The sequence below is a fragment of the Stenella coeruleoalba genome (genome assembly GCF_951394435.1).
Source record: "Stenella coeruleoalba genome assembly, contig: scaffold_225, whole genome shotgun sequence".
Taxonomy (NCBI): Eukaryota; Metazoa; Chordata; class Mammalia; order Artiodactyla; family Delphinidae; genus Stenella; species Stenella coeruleoalba.
In genome coordinates, this window is record NW_027646180.1 from 430,605 (window position 1) to 451,663 (window position 21,059).

At 57.4% G+C, this 21,059-nt stretch overlaps 2 gene segments (V, D, J or C); both read left to right on the forward strand.

Moving 5' to 3' along the window:
• Window positions 1–21,059, forward strand: part of LOC307181284 (immunoglobulin heavy constant epsilon-like) — a 112,387-nt gene that overhangs the window by 80,793 nt on the left and 10,535 nt on the right.
• LOC307181286 (immunoglobulin heavy constant gamma 2-like) lies at window positions 2,977–10,252 on the forward strand. The segment is given in 5 exons: window positions 2,977–3,640; window positions 8,563–8,856; window positions 9,188–9,232; window positions 9,368–9,697; window positions 9,782–10,252.

A 21,059-nucleotide genomic window follows, 5' to 3' on the forward strand; every position in this document is an offset into this window, starting at 1 on the left:
TAAACAGTCAGGGCTATGGGGAATCCAAGATGGCTGGCTGCTTGGCTCCTCCCGGCTCCCTGGCAAGCCTCATTTTTTATTTGATGGGTTAAAGCCTTCGCTGGCTGCAAGGCTGATGCCCTCACAATGAAAAAGGAAATGGTTAGAAAATGTGTTTTCCACTGGGGGTACACTTTCTATAATCTCCGGTGATCAAGGCACCCACTTCACTGGACAAATCATACAAGCCTTAACCAAAAACCTTACAAATTTCTTAAAATTATCACTGTCACTATCACCCTCAACCATCAGGCAAGGTCAATAAAACTAATGGAAAAACTGGACTCAAACAAAACCAAAACTAATTACATGGGATCCAACGAACTGCTAACTAGGATTATAATTTTTATGACTTTTGTCTGACATCTTACTGGCTTCTAATCTTTGTTTTTCAGATATAGAGAAGCCCTTCTCCTCAAGCTACTTACGGTTCACAGCAATTAGGTGATTTACACCTGTGGGGAAAATGAAAACGTTTTTCTTTTCTCTCTGCCTTGTCCCTCCAGAAATGGCAGACACTTGGTTATGAGCAGACTTGTCAGGTAAATTAAAGAAAGACTGTCTCCTGACGTGTACAGGAATCTCCAAATATTTGGGGGACCTCTAGAAGAGAGAGATCCACCAGGCAAAATGTGACGGCAGGACATTGGCATGGCTTCCTTGGCCTTGAGGGGCCTTTTGTGAATTTAGTCTGGACTCCTTCTGAGGAATTACACCAGAGTCAGTATGGAGGAGCCTATGTGGTCAATGGGCCAGACTTATTTTAAAAACAAATTAGTCTTGAGTTGGCTGTGTTTAGTGGAGATGAGGGTACTTTAGGGGGGGAAGAAAAAGAGGATTATGTTTCACTAAACATTAAATTCTAGATTTGTTAACTAAGGTGTTTACTAAAACCCGCTTCCCAGATGGCCCCTTGATGTTATGTTATATTGCTACAAGATTTAATTAAATTATTAAGAGGACACTCTAAGTTTGTTTCTGAAGCTTAACTTCTGTAATCAGTCTTTGGATAAAGATCTCCACTATCTACAAACAGGAGATTAACACCAGGCTATGTTCATTTAAGTTTAAAGGAACCAGCCTAGTAATACTAGAAAAAACAGACTAAGTGAGGCAACCTGGGGATATACTGGGCTGCACCTAATGAGAGTTCTTGACCTACCTTCTTACTTATGACCTTACTAATAAGTACTGCTAGCTATTTTATTTTTATTGCCTGTTTTACAAAATCATTCTTTCTTACATTACCAAATGTGTGACTGAGCCTCTGATAAGATGATAATATAGAGTCCCATATGAGGTCAATGATTGTAATGGTGTAACTCTAGGTATGGGAAGAAACACAAAGAGGGAAGAGTTTCCTGGACCATAAGAGACTAGGGAGACAGATGGTCCAGAGACTTTGGGCTACTGTTAATAAGGCCTACTCCAGTGACAGCACATTGAGTGGCCTGTCAAATAAATCTTTGCCAGAACTGGGAATGAGCATTCCTAGCGCTGTAGGACGAAATGGTCATGAAATGCCCCCCAAACCTTGGTCAGATTCATGACCATGAAGGGACCCTGCCAGCTGGAGACTGGCGCTTGTTGCCTGCCTCTGCCAGGATTAAATCATGAGCCATTACGGCTGCCAACCATCAACAGCCCCTGCATGTAGTTCAAGGTGGAGCTCAGGAAAGAGGCACTCTGTGCTCTGGGAGAAACTGACGGAACAGGCCTTCAGATAGATGTTCCCAGGTAAGGATTTTTAAGAACCAAAATTCTTGCATCTTCTCATACTAGAAAAACACTAAAGTCATTAATGGTGACAACTGTTTGGGCTGTTAAGGAAAAAACTACAGTTAAAGGTCAAGATGGAAGAACTGTGATTCAGACATCCAAGGTAATACTAGGTGACACTATGGGTGTGATTTCAGACATCCGTGTATTGCTGAGAACTTAAATTTTATGAGCTGTGTCAGATGTGAGGCCATCAGCTATTCTCAAGACAACACCAGCTGGCAGCTGGTAACTGCAACCTTACGTCTGCAAGGTCTCCTCTCGTACCTGCTACATTTTAGACAATGAAATTGCTTTAGATCAGATGGTAACAAGATGAAAAACATGTATGATGACAAATTATGTGTTAATACCACACTAAGCTTTAAAACCCACTTAGATAAAACCAGATAAGTGGCCACCTGGCTACAAGTATCTTCGAAATGCCAGGTCCAGACTGGTTTTCAGACTTATTCTCCTGAAAAGAAAGGAGATCGATTTTGTCTATTAACATTCAGGTTGCCCAACTACTTCTAACTGGGTCTGTTACACCTGCATCAATCACAATGGGCTAATAAAAAAGACGTTGTGGCCAAAAGACCAAAACAGAAGCAGTATTGTAAGAAATTCAATACAGACTTTAAAAATAGTCCACATCAGAAAAAAAAAAAAACTTTTAAAAAAACGTATATAACCATGCCAGATGCTCCATTCCTTTGGACAGGGCAACCCAAGCGCTGACACTGCCTGGACCACCAGCAAAAGCTGCTATGAAACATAACCTGGTTCTTACTCCTCCTTGGGCCCCTGGTTACAATAATTCCTTTACTGATCTTTGACCCCTGCCTTCTTTTAACCAACTTGTTTAGTGTGTTCTCTCTAGAACACAGCAGTCTTCTAGACAAGATGACAATAATGCAAAGATTCCAGCCACTCCTCAGAACAGGTCCTGCCAAAATAACAACAGAAGTCACCCTGGGGTCCCTTAACAAAAGGGAGCTCTGGGCTTCCCTGCAAAAAAAAAGAAAAAGAATGGAGCAAGAGCTCCATGACCCCCAGCTAGGTGGCATCTGCGAGCCCCATGCCAGCCTGAAGAAGCTGCAGAAGACAGACGTTCACCCTTCATCTTCCCAATAAAATATCACGTGGTTCACGTCTCTCAGGGGAGATTTGGGGTAAGAGGCAGATGGGCCCCTGGGCTGAGTCGCTGGAGCGTGCCAGCAGAGGAAACTGGAGCTCTGTTTTCCCTGACACTCCAAGGACAAAGTCAGTGGCAGGAGCTGAGCCCTGCTGGAGTAAAGAGATAAGACGACCACGTCTATCGCTCCTGAGGTCAGGGAAAGCTCCCCGACTGCACATGCGCAGGAAGCCTCCTCGGGGGTCAAAAAGGGAGGGCGTGCCAGCCCATAATGTGTTGTCAAACTTCCCGCTAGCCTTTGCATTGGAATCTTTTTTTTTTTTTTACGGTACACGGGCCTTTCACTGTTGTGCCCTCTCCCGTTGCGGGGCACAGGCTCCGGACGCGCAGGCTCAGCGGCCATGGCTCACGGGCCCAGCCGCTCCGCGGCATGTGGGATCTTCCCAGACCGGGGCACGAACCCACGTCCGCTGCATCGGCAGGCGGACTCTCAACCACTGCGCCACCAGGGAAGCCCGCGTTGGAATCTTTCTTGTCAAAAAGATATAGACTTGTCAGGAGGGCCCTAGGGCAGGTCAGATGTGGGTAAAGAGGCGAGGTAATGGGCCAGAGGAAGACAGAGATCCGGGAGAGCCGCTCTGTACAGACGAGCCGAGCACCCCTTCACTTCTCATCAGGGAGGACGCCCACACCCTCTCTCTCCAGGTGAGTATTTCTGCCTCCTCCTGTCTTCAATAAGCTACTTCTCTAGCCCACATGTTGTGCTGTGCTCCTAATAAGAAACTTTATACCTGCTTTTTAGTTTTTGCCTCCTTGAAACATTCTTGCTTTCAAACAGGGCAAGAGCCAGGGCAACTTACCTTCTAGCCTCCGGCCCCTGGTGGTCTAGCAGCTAGGATTCCTGGCTTTCATCCAGGATACCCGGGTTCGATTCCTGGGCAGGGAACTAAGTTCCCGCCTCAGGACCGCTCACTGCTGTCTCTCCGAGAACAAGACCTCCACCCATGGCACTTCCGGGTTGGGGGCTACAGTGTCTCTCAGGATCCCCAATCCCAGACTAATGCTGAAGGTACGGGACAGCCCAGGGGGCGCCCACAGGGTATGAGGGTCAGTGTCCCCCAAAGATGGGACGACCAGTCTCAGCCCACACACAGCAGTGGACAGGCTGCACGCTCTCTCTCACCTAGAGGGCCATTTTCGGGCCCCAGTGACCATCGTGAACTCTGTCCCCCGGGGAACAGCTGTGGCCGGAATAACAACTGCCCGCTGACCGTGCACGTTACACTGGCCTTTGGTCAGATATCAAGGCCCACGGATGGAGCCACGGAGAGGAGGAGGGAAGAGGTGGAAGACAGAGGTCTGGAGGGGAGGTCATCCCGGCAGGTAGGCAGGACGAGGCAGGGGCTGGGCTGCAGGCTGCGCCCAACCACACACTCTCCAGGGTCAGGAGAGGTGCCCACCAGGGTAGGGACACCCAGAGGGCTCAAGCGAGGGCTGCGGTGGGCAAACCAAACACAATCCCTGCAGAAGGTGGAAAGCCACGACAGCTGGGGTGCGCACCCTGTCCCCTGGGTCCACCACACCCCACACACCCACAAGAGACACTCCGGCTGCATCTGGACTCCCCCAGGCCCTCTGAGACAGAAACCACCCAGAAGAAAAGGGAACTTCAGGAAGCAAGTCGTGCCACACGGTTTCAATCCACTTCTTAATATTTGCAGGGTTGTGGGCAAGGAGTTCACACTTCCAGGAACTGGTTACCAGTCCTAGGAAGCAGGGCTGCAGACACAGAGCACAGCCCTGAAGAGCCACATGTGCCTGGGGCCAGAGCAGGGAGGGGGCGTGGAGCCCTGGGCTGCAGGGGAGCGAGGCCAGCAACCCAAGCCTTGGTGAGTGGGGTCTGAGAGGACCAGGGCAGGCAGTGGAATGGAGCCACGGAGGGAAGACTGGCCTCGGGGACCCACAGAGCGGCGGGAGCAGCCCAGCGGGCACGGGGAAGGCGGGCTGCCCAGGGCTCACGTGCTGCCCAGGGCAGGGACTAGGGAGCCCAGGCAGGGGCGTGTCCACACCAACAGGGCTGGAAACACAGGGGCGGCAGAGCTCGGTGGGGCTGCTTGGCCTTCGAGGACCGTGATGGGCTGGGGGACGGGAGCCTCAGGGCTTCGCTCAGCCAGATGTACTGCAGGCACAGGGCTGGGCTGGGGCTGAGGACGAGGCCAGGATGGACAGGTGGCTCTGAGCGAGGACAGAGGGAGGACGCGGGCTAGCACAGGGGAAGGAAAGCCCCCCCCCATGGCGGGGGGCTGAGGGTCCGGTCCAGGACAGTGGGGCCTGCTTGAGTCCCAGGGCAGTGGCAGGCGGGGTGGCGGTGGGCTCTGGGCTGGGGCCGGGACCCAGGACAGCGGGAGCGCCGGGAGCACAGCAGGCAGGGCTGGCCTGGGCTCCTGTGTGCCCCGAGCTGGCCGCACAGGGGAGGGGCTGAGCACGCAGCTGCACAGGCTACAAAGGGGCAGGGGAAGCCAGGGCCTGAGGGCCGGGAGCAGGGACTGGGGGCCGGGAGCGGGGAGGCAGAGGGCAGGTGACCCGGCAACTGGAGGGAGAAACGACCAGAGCAGGATGCCGGGGTGGTGGGAGAAAGAGGGTGAAGCTCGGAAGGCCAGGAGCTCCTCTGGGAGGGGCCCACGGTGCGACAGGGGCTCTGCCAGGGGAGAGGGGTTGAACACAGGGTGGGCACCTACCGACTCCAGGGAACAGAGCTCAGCCCTGGGAACGAAAGGAGGCAGGAGGGAAGCTGCACTAGGGTGAGGGCTCGGGGATGGGCCAGAGGGGCAGGTGTGCTGAGGGCCAGAGCTCCAGGGACAAGTGGCAGGGAGGCAGCAGGTGAGCAGGGGGCTGGGAGGGCTGGGGGCTCCCTGGGAACATTGGGGGAGCAGGTAGAGCTAGTGTAGGTGACCTGAGCCTGGGAGGGCAGCGCCCTGCCTGGGAGCTTTTGGGGAGCAGGTAGAGCTAGTGTAGGTGAACCTGGGGCAGGGAGGGCAGGGGTTTGCCTGGGAGCTTTGGGGGAGCAGCTAGAGCTAGTGTAGGTGACCTGGGGCAGGGAGGACAGGGGGCTGCCCGGGAGTTTTGGGGGAGCAGGTAGAGCTTGTGCAGGTGAGCCTGGGGCTGGGAGGGCAGGGGGCTGCCTGGGAGCTTTGGGGAACCAGGTAGAGCTTGTGCAGGTGAGCCTGGAGCTGGAAGGGCAGGGGGCTGCCAGGGAGTTTTGGGGGAGCAGATAGAGCTTGTGCAGGTGAGCCTGGAGCTGGGAGGGCTGGGGGCTCCCTGGGAACGTTGGGGGAGCAGGTAGAGCTAATGCAGGTGAGCCTGGGTCTGGGAGGACAAGGGGCTGCCTGGGAGCTTTGGGGGAGCAGGTAGAGCTTGTGCAGGTGAGCCTGGGGCTGGGAGGGCAGGGGGCCGCCTGGGAACTTTTGGGGAGCAGGTAGAGCTTGTGCAGGTGAGCCTGGGGCTGGGAGGGCAGGGGGCCGCCTGGGAACTTTGGGGGAGCAGGTAGAGCTTGTGCAGGTGAGCCTGGGGCTGGGAGAGCTGGGGGCTCCCTGGGAACGTTGGGGGAGCAGGTGGAGCTTGTGCAGGTGAGCCTGGGCCTTGGAGCACAGGGGGCTGCCTGGGAGCTTTGGGGAACCAGGTAGAGCTAGTGTAGGAGAGCCTGGGGCTGGAGGGCAGGGCGCCAGGGGCTGCCTCCGGGGTTCTGGGGAGCAGGTAGAGCTTGTGCAGGTGAACACGGGGCTGGGAGTGTAGGGGGCTTCCCAGGAGCCTTGGCGGAGCAGGTAACGCTAATGCAGGTGAGCCTGGGTCTGGGAGGGCAGTGGGCTGCCCGAGAGCATGAGGGAGCAGGTAGAGTTTCTGCAGCTGAGCATGGTGGGTGGAAGGGTAAGGGGCTGCCCCAGGAGCTTTGGGGTAGCAGGTACGCCTTGTGCAGGTGAACAGGAGACTGGGAGGGGATGGGACTGCCCTGGGAGCTTTGGGGAGCAGGTAGAGCTTGGGCAGGTGAGCAGAGGGCTGTGATGGCAGGGTGCTGCCTGGGAGCTTAGAGGGAGCAGGTGGCACTGTGCAGGTGAGCACAGAGTTGGGAGTGTGGGGGGCTGTCCCGGGACTTTTGGGGGAGCAGCAGAGCTTGTGCAGGTGAGCAGGGGTTTGGGAGGACAGGGACCTGCCCAGGACCTCAGCAGACCAGGTACTGGGGTGAGCAGGTGAGTAGGCAAGTGTCATAGGGTGCAGGGACCGTTGGTGCTGTGGGCCCAGCGCTCCAGGGACAGTAGGCAGTCCGACGCCAGTTGAGCAGATGACATGAGGGTACAGCATCCCTGAGCTGAGCCCAGAGACCTGAGCCTAGGGGACTGGCAGGGCAGGACGCAGGGCAGCTGGCAGTGGGGGCAGAGCAGGGAGTCCTACAGGAGAGCGGGCTGGGGGCCCCCCTGGGGTGTGCGGAGGGCCCAGGGCAGGAGAGAAGGGACGCAAGGGCAGGGACGACTCAGGCCTGAGACGGTGAACCGGAGCTCAGATGGGCAGAGGCTAGACACTCGATGGACAGGAAGCCCGGGCTCAGCTGAGGGGCCAGGATGAGGGGTGGAGGCAGGTGAGGGAGCATCTAGAGGAGGGGAACCTGAGTGCCCTGAGAAAGGAGAGCAGCCTTTCCGCTGGAGCTCAGGGGGCTGGTAAGGCCGGGCGCAGGGGGCTACCCCAAGAACTCAGGGGAGCAGGCGGGGTTGTGCAGGGCAGCAGGGGGCTGCGAGGGCAGGGGCTGCCCACGAGCCCTGGGGTCAGGGGACGAGGGCCTGAGCTAAAGGTGCTTTGGTCTGGTGGGAGGGGCCAGGCGGACGGCAAGGCCGGGTGGAGAGAGGACCATGGGAGGGAAGGTCTCTGAGGCTGAAGGGGCAGGGGCATGACTGCGGGGACCTGATGGGCTGCAATTCATGGGCCCAAGGTCCCCAGTTTTCCAGGCGCCTGTTGGGGCTTGAGACAGGAGGGTACGACGTGCCAAAGCGAGGTGGGGTTGACAGGGCAGTGGACCTGGCTGAGGGCGTAGGAAGGGCCCTTCAGGGCTCCGAAGGGGCTGCATACCTGGGCTGCGCAGAGCAGGGTCAGAGGGGACAGGTCCAGCCGGGGAATGGGGCTTGGGGTGCCAGCACCCTGAAAATGGCGAGGGGCAGTGCAAGGCTCCCGGGGATGCCAATGGGCAGAGTGATCCAGAACACACAGGCCCTGGGTGGCAAAGAGCAGGCCAGGACAAGGGGACAGGAGCAGAGCAGGGCAGTGGGCTCAGGGAGCAGTAGCCACTGGTCAGGGCTCAGACCGGGGGCCTGATCAGACCAGACACCCACAGGAGGACTGGGGCCCCTGGGACTTTAATCCAGGTGGTCACCCAGCCCTGACTGGGCTGCTGAGTCCAGGACCCACAGCTGCGAAGGCAGAGAACCGCAGTGGCAGAGACCATGCCAGGCCGCATCTCTTCAGACTCTCTGGAAGCATATAGTCTCTGGGCTCAACGGTGCCCCAGGCCTGGACACCTGATGCCCTGCCTGGACCCTCGCAGGGGTGAGGCCCTGGCAGTCACACGGCCTCCTCTCTCACAGCTTCCGCCACGGCCCCGGAAGTCTACGCTCTGTCTCCCAGCTGTGGGGACACACCTAGTGCCACAGTGGTCGTGGGCTGCCTGGTCTCGCGCTACATCCCTGAGCCAGTGACCGTGACCTGGAACTCGGGCATCCTACCCAGCAGCGTGCACACCTTCCCATCCGTCCGAGGGTCCTCGGGGCTGTACTCTCTCAGCAGCACTGTGACCGTGCCTGCCAGCACCTCGTCCGGCAAGACCTTCACCTGCAACGTAGCCCACCCGGCCAGCAGCACCAAGGTGGACAAGCGCATCGGTGAGAGGACGGGCCGCAGGGAGGGTGTCCACTACGAGACAGGCCCGGGGTCAGCCCTCCCACCTGAACGGACCACACACCAGGGATGGTGAATCCCGCCCAGGGTGTCACAGGAGGCCTGTCTCTCTCCCTCACCTGAAGGCCTCCCAGGCTCAGGGAGGGGGTCCTCTGGGCGTTTCCACCAGGTCCAGGGTGGGCACAGGCTGGACGCCTCCCCCAGCCCCTGGGGCCACAGAGTGGGCACAGGTCTCACCTGCCAAAACCTGCCCCTGCCCTAAGCCCAGCCCCAGGCCGTCCCCAACCCCGGTAACCTCCAGTCTGTTCTCTGCAGAAATCAACGGCCCAAACCCCTGTTCCAGGTGTCCCAAATGTCCACGTAAGTCAGCCGGCCTCACCCTCCACCCCTTGGAGGTTGACCTTGACCAACCGTGGCACTGGGGGGGAGGGATGGATGGGTGCCCAAGAGGAGGTCCACCCAGGGGCTGACCCCCCACCATGTCTCCCCGACCAGCCTGTGAGCTCCCAGGAGGACCGTCCGTCTTCATCTTCCCCCCGAAACCCAGGGACATCCTCACAATGTCCCGAAAACCGGAAGTCTCCTGCATGGTGGTGGATGTGAGCAAGGAGGACACCGATGTCCAGTTCTCCTGGTATGTGGACGATGTAGAGGTGCACACGGCCAAGACAAAGCCAAGGGAGCAGCAGTTCAACAGCACCTACCGTGTGGTCAGCGCCCTGCCCATCCTGCACCAGGACTGGCTGAAGGGAAAGGAGTTCAAGTGCAAGGTCAACAACAAAGGCCTCCCGGCCCCCATCGAGAGGACCATCTCCAAGGCCAAAGGTGGGTCAGGTGGACGGGCGCAGGAGGGTCCCTGGGGGCCAAGAGCAGTGACCATCGTGCTAACAGCCATACCTCTCCCCACAGGGCAGCCCCGGGAGCCGCAGGTGTACGTACTGGGCCCAGCGCAGGAAGAGCTGGCCAAGAACTCGGTCAGCGTCAGCATAACCTGCATGGTCACCGACTTCTACCCGAGCGACATCGATGTGGAGTGGCAGAGAAACGGGCAGCCGGAGCCAGAGGGCAACTATGGCACGACCCCACCCCAGCTGGAGGCCAACGGGTCCTTCTTCCTGTACAGCAAGCTCAGGGCGGACAAGAAGAGCTGGCAGCGGGGAGACACCTACACGTGTGTAGTGTTGCACGAGGCTCTACGCAATCACAACACGCAGAAGTCCATCACCCAGTCTTCGGGTAAATGAGCCCCACGGCGTTGTTGCCCCAGCGAGCCCTCCCTCCCCTTGGGCTCTCAGGGTCCAGCGAGGACGCCTGAGCCCCAGCCCTGTGTACATGCCTCCCGGGCGCCATGAAATAAAGCGCCCAGCGCCGCCCTGGGACCCGCAACGCTGTCATGGTTCTTTCCGAGCAGAGCCCTGGGGCACGCGGGCCTGCATGGGGCAGGGGGGGCCCGGCTCTGGGTCACAGTTTGTCACCACCAGTGCGGGAGAGCTGACCCCCTCAGGGCCGGACCCAAGTGTGCGGGCCTGCGCAGGCCGCTTGGGGGCTGCCCGAGGCCGGGGAGGGCCCCTCCCGGAGGGGACAGCTGCTCCGGCCACCCTCCACCCCGCAGCTGCTGGGGCTGGAGTGTGTGCCCGGAATGGGAGAAGCCCACCAGAGACCCTCAGGAGAATGAGTGCCCACTTCTTCCCGCCCCTGTTCCAGCCCAAGCTGTGGGACACTGGCCGTCCTCGTCCCCACATTCCTGTCCCCGGCTCCAGAGTCCGCGTGCTGGCTCTCTGCCCTCACGGGGGCCACACACAGCCCGGGGTGGAGGGACGGCCCTGCTGCACTGTCAGGCACGGGAGATCAGGACCCCCGCCCCTCAGGCCAGGTGGCTCTGCCCTGCTTGTCCCTGCCAGGGGCCAGGCCTGTGCACTCGTGGGGACACGCATCCCTGTGCCCACAAGGGGCAGAGGCAAGCAGCCCTGAGTGCCCAGGGAGGGACCCTCCATACGCACCCGTGGACACTGAGCCCAGAGCCATTGAAAACAAGCCCCCCACTGAGCCACACCAGCCGGCACACCACCGCCTTCATCCACATGCACTCACCTGCCCGCGCACACACGTGTGCAGTGCACCCACCACAACACCCACATGCGTGCACACACGCGGGCCTTGCACACGGGCCCTCCCACAGGGCAGCCGCACAGACGCACACCCGACCACAGAGCTGGGTCTCATGGGCCCTCACCGTAGACCCCAGGCTGGTCCCCACCCTCCAACGCCCACGGGACAGAGACCAGCACTGTGCTGCCCCTTCCCTGGGCCAGGGCCCACAGCCCACACGCTCTGCTGACACTCCCGCCCTCCGGGTCTGGCCCCCAGCGGGAGAGGCGGCCGGGGCCTGAGCCACTGTCCTGCGGGGGGTCCGGGCACCCTCCCCGCAAGCGCCCCAGCTCAGCGCACAGCACAGGGGAGGGAGCAGGACCCACTGGCCAGGCCGAGACGGGGGCCCAGGCTGGAGGAATGGGGGGCTGGGGCCGGTGCTCAGCGGCTGTCCTCAGGTGCCTCTGGCCCGGCCCACCGGGGCATCCCGCCACCACCGCGCCACACTGGGAGCCGCGCTGCGAGGCCCCATGAGCCCAGCCCTGCCCCCGGGGGCAGGCACAGCACTGACCCCACCCTCCCTGTGCAGAGCTGCTGCTAGAGGAGGAGACCTGTGCTGATGCCCAAGACGGGGAGCTGGACGGGCTGTGGACGACCATCTCCATCTTCATCACCCTCTTCCTGCTCAGCGTGTGCTACAGCGCCACCGTGACGCTCTTCAAGGTGGGCGGGCCGGCCCCGCGGCGCCCTCGCTGTCCCCACTGTGTCTCCTCCTGGCCCCCGGCCCCTCACTGTCCCTCAAGTCCCCTCACTGTCCCCTCACAGACCCTCACTGTCCTTCACTGCCCCTCACTGTCCCCTCACTGCCCCTCACTGTCCCTCAAGTCCCCTCACTGTCCCCTCACAGTCCCTCACTGTCCCTCACTGTCCCTCACGGGCCCTCACTGTCCGTCATGGGCCCTCACTGCCCCTCACTGTCCCTCACTGTCCCTCAAGGGCCCTCACTGTCCCTCACTGTCCGTCACGGGCCCTCACTGTCCCTCACTGTCCCCTCACAGTCCCTCACAGTCCCTCACTGTCCCTCACTGTCCCTCACGGGCCCTCACTGTCACTCACTGTCCCTCACTGTCCCTCACTGTCCCCTCACAGTCCCTCACGGTGCCTCATTGCCCCTCACGGGCCCTCATTGTCCCTCACTGTCCCTCACTGTCCCACACTGTCCCTCACTGTCCCTCAAGTCCCCTCACTGTCCCCTCACAGACCCTTCACCTTCCCTGACTGTCCCTCACTGTCCCTCACTGTCCCTCATGGCCCCTCACTGTCCCTCACTATCCCTCACTGTCCCCTCACTGTCCTTCACTGTCCCTCACGGTCCCTCACGGTCCCTCACTGTCCTTCACTATCCCTCACTGTCCCCTCACTGTCCCTCACTGTCCCCTCACAGACCCTCACTGTCCTTCACTATCCCTCACTGTCCCCTCACTGTCCCTCACTGTCCCTCACGGTCCCTCACTGTCCCTCACAGTCCCTCACTGTCCCTCACTGTCCCTCACGGTCCCTCACTGTCCCTCAAGGGCCCTCACTGTCCCCTCACAGTCCCTCACTGTCCTTCACTGTCCCTCACTGTCCCCTCACAGTCCCTCACTGTCCCTCACTGTCCCTCACGGGCCCTCACTGTCCGTCATGGGCCCTCACTGTCCCCTCACAGACCCTCACTGTCCTTCACTGCCCCTCACTGTCCCCTCACTGCCCCTCACTGTCCCTCAAGTCCCCTCACTGTCCCCTCACAGTCCCTCACTGTTCTTCACTGTCCCCTCACTGTCCCTCACTGTCCCTAACAGGCCCTCACTCTCCCTCACGGGCCCTCACTCTCCCTCACTGTCCCTCACTGTCCCCTCACTGTCCCTCACTGTCCATCACTGTCCCCTACTGTCCCTCACTGTCCCTCCCTGTCCCTCACTCTCCCACACTGTCCCCATCATGGCCTCCTGTCCCCCCGGAACTCCTCGCTGTCCGTCGGCCCAGGGAATGGGGACAGGCCCTGCGGGGCGGCCCGGGTGGTTTCCAGCCTGTGCTCACTCCCGCTGCCCCTCAGGTGAAGTGGATCTTCTCGTCGGTGGTGGAGCTGAAGCGGACGATTGTCCCCGACTACAGGAACATGATCGGACAGGGTGCCTAGCGCTCGCTACGGGCTGCGTCCTGGGCTGCCCCTGACCTATAGGACCACGTCTACCCCCCTGTACCGCTCAGCCTGCGCCAGGCCTCTCCTCCGCCCGCTGACCTCGCCAGCCTCTGAGCTCACGAGCACCCTCACCTGCACCCCCGGCCTCTGGCCTCGTGGCCACCACAACCTGCCCCCCACCCCACTCACAGACCCGAGGGGACCGCAGGTGATGCCCAGCCTGAGCTGATGTCCCCGCAGGACACCTCCGGGACGCCAGGGACCACCGGGAACGCCCGGGTCGGCGTGGGGGTCCCCCTCGAACAGGAGGAGGCCAGCATCTGGGCCTCTGCACAGGGCCTGGCCCCTGCATCTTGTCCCGGCCGAGCTCCAGACGCAGGGTCCCCGGGAGGAGGGCCTGTGCCAGATGCTGGAGGGGAGCCGCCCGCCTCTCCCAGCAGGAGAGCTTCTGCAGGTGCCGCTAACGGTCCCTCAGGTCACCTCCACCGAGGACGCTGCTCAGAGCAAGGCCTGGGCCCGAGGCCGCTGCAGGAGCCCCAGCGCGGGAGGCGGTGAGGTCCAGCCAGACCGGCCTCCCGGGGAGCACGCTGTTGACCTGGTGCCCCGCGGGCTGAGCTGGAGGGGCTCCCGGAAAAGAGGGCAGAAGGCGCGGCCAGCCCATCCTGCAGCCAAAGGCCTGAGGCACGTACAGCAGGAGCTCCGCCTGCACCGGGGTGGGGGTGAGAGACGCGACCCGCGTAGGGCCAGCCTCGGACCCCGGGCCCCCGCCTCAGGGCCCGGTACCAGCTCTCCGGTCTCTGCGGAAAAGCGCAGTCAGCATGCGCGTGTGGTGGAGCTGCTCCCGGACTGGAGAGAAGGGCCCCGTGATCGCAGCTCGGGAGGCTTTTCTCCTTTCTGAACATGGGGCCCGTCGATGCTCTTCGCTGTGTCTTCATTTTGTTACGACAATAAAGCGTTCTTTACAGTCGCCTAGCTCGCTGAGAAGTCTCCCTGGGTTGACACGCCGCCTACCCTCGGGAAATCCACAGCCAGTCTCCCCCATGCCACCACCCAAGCCTGGGGTTCCCACCTGGCCTGTGGGTGCAGGGGCGAGCCAGGGGCCTGGGGGAGCCATGGGGAAGCCGCACGTGTTGGGTGTGTCTGCACAGGCGGCTGTAACAGACACCACAGGGGGCCTTTGACCACAGCCGTCACTGTCTGACACCCTGGAGGCTGGAATCCCAGATCCTGGAGGTGCAGGGCTGGCTTCTCCCGAGGCCTGGCTCCGTGCCGCGTAGACGCCGTCTTCTCCGTGTCCTCATGTGGTCGTCCCTCTGTGCGTGTCTCTGTCCTAATGTCCTCCTCTTTTAAGGACGCCAGGCAGACTGGATTAGGACCCACCCTAGAGACCCCAGTTTACATCACCACATCTTTACAGACCCCATCTCCAAATACAGTTACATTCTGAGGTCCTGGGAGTCCGGGCTTCAAAGCTGGAATTTGGGGACACAATTCAGCCCAAAACAGCCGAGCTGGGTGTGAGAAAGGAGGACCGGGGGGACGCCAGGACCCCAGGCCAGGAGGGGCAGCGGTGGGGAGGGGCTGCCAAAGGGGAGCAGAGCCAGACCCGGCTCACCGCTCAGGACAGACGGCAGTGAGAAGGACCGCAGGAGGGGAGGGGGTCGGGTGGCACTGAGCTCAGCTGGCTGCACAGAGGTGACCAGTGTGTCACAGCAGAAGCAGGAGTGGGGCTCCAGGGGCTCTGGTGAGGGACCAGGAAGGGTGGCCGTGCAGAGGCGATGAGGCCGCTGTGCCCGCCTGCCGGCAAGGATGCAGGGATGGGTCAGGACTCCGCCCTCACGGAGACCAGGGACCCATCCCTCCTGGTGATTCCACCTCAGAGGAGACACACCCCTCCCAGAGGGCAGAGTCGGGATCCACAGCTGTCAGCCCTTCTCAGTAAAACCTCCAAAACAGTGGGCCGGGGTCTGGGTCGGGTGCTGGCCGTGCTGGGCGCCCTCAGGCCGGCGTTTCAGGGGGCTGGCTCATCCCGGGGACGCAGCCTTGGGCTGCTGGAAGCCACACTTGTGTTTGTTGCAGCCTTTCAGGGCGAGGGGACTAGCAGGACAGCCCCCCAGACCGGCAGCCGGAGTCTGCTCAGCAGGAACGCTGCACCCCAAGGCCGTCCGATGTGCCGGTGCAGCTTCCTGTGGGGGGACAGAGACAGACAGAGGCAGAGACAGAGAGAACGGTATGCAGGGAAGGGACTGCATCGCTCAGCGGTCCCTGCACCAAACGGGGAGGCCGGGAGGGGCGGCAAACAGGATGGCCGAGGGGTGCACAGCAGTGTCCGGGAGAACACCCGGACTGAATATCTCCCCCAAAATTCATACACTGAAGCCCTAAGCCTCTAATATGATGCCATTAGGAGTGGGCTTTGGGGAGTTGATGAGGTCATCAGGGTGATCCCTTGTGATGGGATTAGTGTCCCTGTAGGGACCCTATAGAGCTTCAGTCCTTCTCTATGGTAGGACACAGCAGGGAGACGCCATCTGTGAACCAGGAAGCGGCCCTCACCAGACACCGAATCTGCCGGCTCCGTGGCCTTGGACTTCAAGCCCCCAGAGCAGTGAGGGCAAGTGTCTGCCCTCCATACATGTGTGGTGCCTCGTTGGACAGCCGGACGAACTGAGACAGGAAACCCCTGGCCAGGTGGCCCCCACCCCAGGACCCAGGTGGGCTGGCAGAGCAGCGGCAGGGCTGGTGAGATGCGGGAAGTACCCGCCACCGTGGGGCGTAGGCACGTGAGACCCCTGGCGCGCGCGTGCTGCTGACGCCCCCACGTGTTCTCAGCTTGCATGGGGCGGGCCTGGGGGCGGGCCTGGGGACGGGCCAGGCCAGGGCCGGGGGTCGTGTGGAACTCTGCTGGGCTCTGTCCCAGTCCACGGGCTCCTGGCACTGCTGCTGCCACGTCACCAGGCCCGCCCAGAGTCACAGGGACAGTCAGCCTGTGGGGGAGGGCACGGGGAGAGCAGCCTGGCCTCCCCAAAGAGGCTCTTACGGGCACCCCCAGACGTGGCTGAGTCGCAGCACGAGGGAGGGACCAGCCTGGGCACCCGTCTCGCTGTCATCCCTGTGGATCCGTCAGGCTGCTCTCCAGGCTGGGATCACCATTGCAAAGTCACAACCAGGGCCTGCCTGGCCCCGGCCCCACCCGGCACGGATGTGGGCAGGGGCTGGGGCCGGGGCTGGGGGCCATAGGTGGAGGAGTTGGTCACAGCATCAGCCTGACTTGGGGCTGGGTGACAACCCCCCACTGCCACCCCTAGGGTCTTTTCAAATGCAGGCTGCAGAGGGCCAGGCCCGGGGAGAGGCCAGTGGGGGCTGTAGAGCTCGCCCACAGCCAGGTGTGGGGAGAGCGAGACCAGGCAAGGGGCCGGCAGCGTGAGTGATACAGACAGACCCAGGAGGGCACAGTGCACAGGACGAGGTGGCGTACCAGCCGTCAGGCAGCTGGCTCTGGGCTCCCCAAGTGTGTCTTCATCCTGGGGGTACGTCGATGACTGTCCCCACCACTCACAGCCCACCCTCTGTGCTTCTGTCCACTGTGCAGACCACCACTGCTCCGTCCCTCTGCCCTGACGTTGGCAAGTTCCAGAAGGCACCTGCTCCTTTGTCCTGGATTCCGAACAGAGAAGCCCAGACAAACTGCAGCCAACGCGGCAGCGAGAGAGAAATAGACCCTGACGTCGCAGCCTGTTCACCTGGGGGCTGTGGTCACAGGGCACCCTAGTGAAATCTGGCTGATACAGCCACCCTCAAATGCCACTGAGTGAAGTAAACTCAACAACAAGCACAAATGTAATAACCACATGTGATGTGCACACGGTGTCCTGACTTTTACAGGGTTTTCAGAGACTATTAGTCAGGGTTCTCAAGAGAAACAGAACCAATAGAACATAGATGACAGATAGATATAGATAGATAGATGATAGATAGATGATGGATAGATAGATAGATAGATAGATGATGGATAATACATACAGACATATGATATAGCTATATATGTACATATGTACATCTATAGATAGAGCTAAAATTCAGCTAAAGATAGACATGGATATAGAGGACATACATATATCGACATATAGAGACAACAAGATTTCTTTCAAGGAACTGGCTCTCATGTTTGTGCGGGGCTGCCTGGCACTTCTGGAATCTGTGGGGCAGCCCAGCGCGCTGGAAGCTCAGGCGGGAGTAGGTGCTGCTGTCTTGAGGCAGAATTCCTTCCTCTCCAGGAAGTCTCAGTTTTGTTAAGTCCTTCCCTGGTTGGATGAGGCCCGCCCGCATCATGCAGGGTCATCTCATTTACTTGGAGCCCACTGGCTGTCGATGTTAACCACATCTACAAAATACCTTCACAGCAACGCCCGGACTAATGTCCGAACACACGGCCCAGCTGAGTGGGTCTATGACTCTGACCCTCGCAGAGACTTCCTCTCCTTTCATACTCACAATGCCCCAAGAGGCGGGGGTCACTGTCACAATCTTACCATTGAAGCCCCTGTCTGAGAGGACACCCTGCCTCTGGGGAGGATGCCAGGTCTTCATCTATGTCTTCTGATGTTCTTTCCACTGCCCATACTACCTCTTAGAGAGACTCGACAACACCCTCCTCATCTGATTCCTGCCCTCGGGACAGGCTGTCTGACGACATCCCTCCAGCCTGGAGATGTTTGGAGAGACAGAAGCCCTGGAAGTCCTGTGAAGGGGCATCCATTGATCTACCGGACAACTACTCACCCGATGGCAACTCTGTCATCATCGCTGGACACTGAGCACCCCGTGATGAATAACACAGATGTGGCCTCTGGCCTCAAGGACAGTAGGGAGAAGGGCAAAAGCAGGTCTCCAGTAAGTCATCCCACAAACGATGATGTACGGACCATCATGATAAGTGCTATGAATGGAAAGCTGGAGCACGAGGCCCTACAACAGAAGCAACAGCCCAGTCTCGGGGCCAGGGTGAACTCCCCGGGGGGAGCACCCTGAAGCGGAGCCCTGGAGGAGTGGCGTGGCTGCCTCGGGTCTGCTTGTCAACACCTGGTCTCCTGCCCTCCTGGCCACAGAACTTCTGGACCCAGGATAGGTGGGGCCAGGTGGGAGCAGATGTCAGTGACATGATAGGTTTCAAAACATGGTCTGATGATGACGCTCACAGAGATACATAAAGAACACATCTCACAATTTTATTTAACTCAATTAATGGTTTACACCCACTTCAAAGTAGAATTCAAAGTACTACATGTATATAGTTGAATCAAGGATACTGAAGTGAGTTTATACATGGGAGGCGGAGAAGAATCAATCGTCGTTCCAAAAAAAGAGAATTTGCATTGCCATCAATTATCCATGGCTTACAGAGTTGTGAAGTAGCTCAAAGATAATGAAAATCATAGAACCCGTAGAATCAGATAACCCTGAAGGGTGTGTAAGACAATGCCTTGCTCTCCACCGAAGACACAAGAAGTAACCCTTTGGTCCATTTCCAAGTCTTTCACAATTTCTCCTATTAACATATACAACTCACAGAAACAGATCCAGAATATATAGCGAACTCCTGCAAATCAATCAGAAAAATCAAACAATTCGGTAGAGAAGTGGTAAAGAGAATTGAACAGATGTTTCACAAAAGATGTCCAAAGAGCCCTCAAACATTTGAAAGGAACCAGACTGGTTACGAGGGAAATGAAAATGAAAAACCACATCAGAGAAAGTAGTTCTGACTCCACCACAGGTGAGGCAGCTTGGGCCAGACTAATCCCTTGCAAATAGCAATTATAAGCCCTGGGGGGTGGGGGGGAGCTGTTTTAAAAGAGGAGTTGAAGGCACTGGGGAATGACCGAAAGCAAGCAGACACTGGAGAAAATGATCCCCTTGAAAGATTTCTCTGAGGATGTACCCCTACCAGGCACCAGGTGCAGCTAGAATATGAACAAGAATAGCAGTCACACTGGCTTGAGGGGTCAGATCATGGGATGCAGGGCTACATTGCAAGGGCAGCTGGAAATTAAGGGGAGATGTCCATAAAAGGAGGGAGCCACAGAAGGGGAACCCCCAAATTCTGTATGTACACTCTGCTCAAATCCTTGACTGTCCCCTTACCTGTGCATGTGTAGGGGAAACTCCAGAGGGCCGGGGAAAAACCACAAGCAGGAGGCTGAAAGAACTGAGGAGACGTTAGCTACTGCCAACCACAGAAATAATACCATGGCAGACAGATTTTGGAATCCAGTCAAGCAGACTGCCTCCTGACAAAAAAATCAATACTTCTCTGAGGAAGAGTACAAAATCCGTAGTCTGGATCATACTTCATCCACCACACCCAGCGCACATTCAAAAATTACTAAATGTGCAAAGAAATAAGAAAATGTGACCCATGGTCAAAATACAAAATAGTCAATGGAGAATGATCCAAGGATGACCCAGACACAGACCCAATTATGACAAGGACTTTAAAGCAACTATTATAAATATGTTCAGAGATCTTAAAGGAAAATATGCTCATAATGAGTGACTAGATAACCTCTACAGAAAATTTTAAACTATCTACAAGAACCAAATAAAAATTCTAGAACTAGAAAGTACAATTCTGAGTTTTTTAAGTCACTTGATGAGCTTAACAGCAGATTGGAGAAGGCATAAGAAAGGTCAGAAAACTACATTTCAATATAGAGACATTCTATATTTATTATAGATATTCTAATGTATTATGTGTGTAAAATATATTTATATATAATATATAGATTATATATAATATCTATATATTTTATATATCAATAAAATGTTCTTTTAATCCAATCCAAAGAACAGAAAGAAAAATATTGAAAAAAAAGAAAAGAGACTCAATGTCCTATGAGACACTATGAAACATTTGAAAATACGTAAAATTTTGGAGTCCCAGAAAGGGACAAGAGATAGAATAGGGCAGGAAAAGTCTTTGAAGAGATAAAAAGCAAAATTTCCCAATGTGATGAAAATATCAATTTACAGATTTAAGAAGCTCAGCCAGTTCCTAACCATAAATACAACATGATGTGCCATGCTGAGACACACTGTGCAAACTGATGAAGACCAAAGGTGAAGGAGGTGTCTTGATAGCAGCCAGAGAAAGAACACGGACATACAGGGAACAAACTACATCTGGCTTCTCATCGGGAAAAATGGTGACCAGGAAGCAATAGAAGGGGGGGGTTTCAACCCAGAATTCTACATCCAGAGAAAATGTCGCTCCAAAATGAATATGTAATAGACATTTTTAGATACACAAAAACCGAGGGAGTGCATTTCCAAGAGACCTGCAGTAAAGGAAAAGCTAACAGAGAATCTTTGTGCTGAAAGGAAATGACACCAAATGGAAACTCTGATTTACAGGATAGAAAGGCGAGCATCAGAGATGGCAAATATGCAAGTGCAAAAACTAATCTTTTTTCTCTTAGTTTCTTAAAAAGATAATCGATTGTTTAAAGTAAAAATTATTAACAGTGTGTTGTGGGATTTATAATAGGTACAGATGCAACATATATGACAGTAGCACAAAAGATGAGTTCATAAATGAAACTCTACTTTCTCAAGGCTCTCATGACTTATGTGAGGTAGTCAAATATTGAATCTAAGTTCATTGTGATGACTTCAGGATGCACATTATATTCACTGAATCCATATGCAAAGAGGCTTATCTAAAAAGTCGACAGAGGGGCTTCCCTGGTGGCGCAGTGGTTGAGAATCTGCCTGCCAATGAAGGGGACACGGGTTCGAGACCTGGTCTGGGAAGATTCCACATGCCACGGGGCCCGTGAGCCACAACTACTGAGCCTGCGCGTCTGGAGCCTGTGCTCCGCACCAAGAGAGGCCGCGACAGTGAGAGGCCCATGCACC